Source organism: Bison bison, unplaced genomic scaffold (assembly GCF_000754665.1).
Source record: "Bison bison bison isolate TAMUID 2011002044 unplaced genomic scaffold, Bison_UMD1.0 scf7180017864500, whole genome shotgun sequence".
In the NCBI taxonomy this organism is placed as follows: Eukaryota; Metazoa; Chordata; class Mammalia; order Artiodactyla; family Bovidae; genus Bison; species Bison bison.
The window spans coordinates 5,146,377-5,149,539 of record NW_011495059.1 but is presented as its reverse complement, the minus strand read 5'-3'; positions in this window follow the sequence as shown (position 1 = coordinate 5,149,539).

The window sequence follows — 3,163 nt, the reverse complement described above, 5'->3', positions numbered from 1 at the left end:
CAGCCCAGCAGCCCTGGCTGGGGGCGGGGGGCAGGGCAGCTGGGGCGGGAAGGGGGAGGTGGGCTCTGCGTTCCAGAGGAACTCAGAACCCACCTTTCAGCCAGCTGCCTATAGCATCACCACTTCCCATGGTTCTGCTTCTTGCTGCATTGTCTGCCATCAAAAAACAAGGCCCATCGTGGCTTTCTGTCTCATCCTGCTGTCAGATTTTGGGAGGGCGAGCTGGGATTCCAGTTCTGTTGTTGGTCAAGGCTTCTCTGGACCAGTACTCACACATCGCATATCAACACACACACACACACACACACACTCACACTCAGTCAACTTGTGTAGGGATGACACAGCTGGGCTCATGGGAAGCAGGTGGGAATGAAAATTTGTGAGCTCTTCTAAGAGGACTGAAGTTAAGATTCAGAGTTTTGTTACCACTGCCAACATGGCTTTAGCAGGGGAGGGGGCCTGCTAACCTGAGACCCATCATCTTGCCTGGAGTCCTATGACGACTTGGTATTGTTGTCTCCATCTGGTGGGAGCAGGAGGTCTTCTCTGTGTTCAGAGGGAGCTATGGTAAAGAATCTGATTGCAATGCAAGAGATGGGGGTTCGATCCCTGGGTCCAAAAGATTCCCTGGAGAAGGGAATGGCAACCCACTCCAGTATTCTTGCCTGGAGAATTCCATGAACGGAGGAGCCTGGTGGGCTGCAGTTCATGGGGTCGCAAAAAGTCAGACACAACTGGGCGACCAACACTTTCACTTTGATGCACCCACAGCAGGTGGATGAGATGGATGTAGACCTGCTCCCCACAGCCTTGCCCATGCCTAGAGCCAGCTGTGTGAGCACCCAGGGGCCAAGATAGAACACCAGGTAATTCTGCTCCTGGAATAATCCAAATCTATTTTGCTCTTGGATGGAAGCTTCAAAATGTGGCGAGGAGAGGGAACAAAGGTAGCATAAGTGTGTTGGATAAAATAATTCTTTTAGACTGTAAAACTCCAGGTTGGGGAGGGGGATCGGTGAATTAGCTTTCTTTCACAGACAGTATCATGATCACTAGGTTTTACTGACTGGTATTGAAAAAAAGTGAAGCTAAGGGAGAAGCTTCAGTTGGAAGGGCTTTTCCAGGGAGAGAGGTGAGTTCATGTTTTTAATTTCTGCAGACATCTCTGTTCAGCATGACAGAGCCCAGCGCCTTGACCGAGCTTTGTGACTGGTCGGATGGTTTCAGTCCAGCCTGTCTCACCCAGTCCTCCTCAGACTGAGCCATCAGAGTGAGCAGTGGAGGGCTGCTGTGGCCCCCACCTCTCCTAGAGTGAATGTTCAGGACTCCCGGCCCAGCTTTGCTTTTTTAGGAATGCCCAGTGACATGGGCTTGCCAGTTGGCTCTTGTGAGCTCCTGTCTGGCCCAGGGGCTGCTATCCTGCTCCGGCCCAAGCCTGCAAATCCAAGGTGCCCATCTGTGCTCCAGCGTCGTGCACCGCATTCCAGTGGTGGTGCTGGAGTTGGGTCTTGCACCAGCTTTACAGTTTCACGGCCCCCAATCTTTCTGATGCTGGGGAGGGAAGACTGCGAGGGACAGGATGCCTGCCTCCTCTCCACTGCGTCCTCTCATGAGCCCTTTGAAATTGTTGCCCACGAGTTGGACGCTGTCCACGGGCTTGGCCAAAACCTACTGGTGTAACTAACTAGCTGCAGGTCTGTTTCCTGCTCCGTGCGCCTTTTACTTGTTCTAAAACTACCTCTTTAGAGCTCTGAAGGGGGCCCCTGAAGTCCAGATTCAGAAATTTGGGGGACAAATCTGGGTTCTGTTTAACCCTTTTCTTTCTGAACCTATGAGAAATTCTCCCTGCAAGACATCTGGGCCAGAAGTTGGGGCTGGTGGGGGCCCCTTGTGCCACAGTGCTAGTAAGGGGGTCCGCTGTTTGTCCCAGTCCTCCACTGTGGCCCCCAGGGCTCCTGTAGCCCAGAGGCAGAGCTGGATTCCAAGGGTTCTGGCTGATGCTTCACCAGGTGCAGGGCAGCTGGACCGGAGAGCAGGGCCTCAGGAGTCACTTCGCCCCTGGTGGCTCCTGGATGCAGGGAGAGTCACAGCATCAGACCACTCCCACCCCAGTTTCAGGGCAGATCCAGTGTAGAGTGGAAAGTCAGGTCAGGTGACTGCAGACAGGTGTGCGTGACGCCTGCCACATCTCTGGGATCTGGGGCTGGCTCTCTTATCTCATCCTATGATTGGGTCAGGGCAGGGATGATCCAAAACACTCATACCTTTAGGCTTTAAAAACAGTGTTCAGATGAGACTGACACTGGAATTCCTCTTGAGCTGTGAGCTGGGAGGTCCCGAGGGAAGCCACACTCTCCTAGGAGAGAGCTGTGCAGGTTTTCAGATCTGTTTGCTCAGAGACCAGAGACTGAAGGCATTTATTGCCCCCTCTGAGTCCTTCTGGCTGTTTCCTCCTTCCTCCCTTGCTTCCTGCTCCTGGGCCACTGTCTCCCACCCAGAAGGCTGGGAGTCCCAGCTGATTGCCTGACAGGAGCCAACTGCAGGCTTTTGGGCATTAACTCATGTTTTCAGTCAGGGATAAACCATTCCCATCAAGTCCCAGGGAAACTTTCCCTGTGGATCTCCTTGGTGTCGAGGGACAAGCTGGGGCCAAGGTCATTGAGTTATTCACTCTGTAGTTTATTGAGTAGCTGAGGCTCACCAGGCACTGTGTTAGGCTCTGGGGATAGAGGAGGAACGAGGTGGAGTGAGGACACTGCTCTTTACAGTTCTCATCCTTGGAGGACCACGAGTACCAGCTCGTGGTCAAACTCCCATTTGATTCAGAGACAGAAAAGCTGTGTCCTGGTCCATCAACCCTGTGCTTTTCTGCTCTTGAGAATCCCTGGACTGTGGATTCCTTTAGTTTGGAGGTTGCTGAAATGGCCACCCTTGGATAACATTTGCCACTAAATGGTGGAGATGCTGGGTCTTGGGTTCCAGGCAGATGCCATCTGAAGTCTATCTGGAACTTTCAAGGATAGCTGCCTTCCAGCCAGCATCTTTTGGGCACTGTCTAACAGCAGTTTGAAGTCAGTGTCTGGAAGAAAAAGGAGCCTGGAATTTGCTGCCAAATACAACTCAGGTTCTTCAGCTCATTGTCTCTTGCTCGTTTATACCTAAT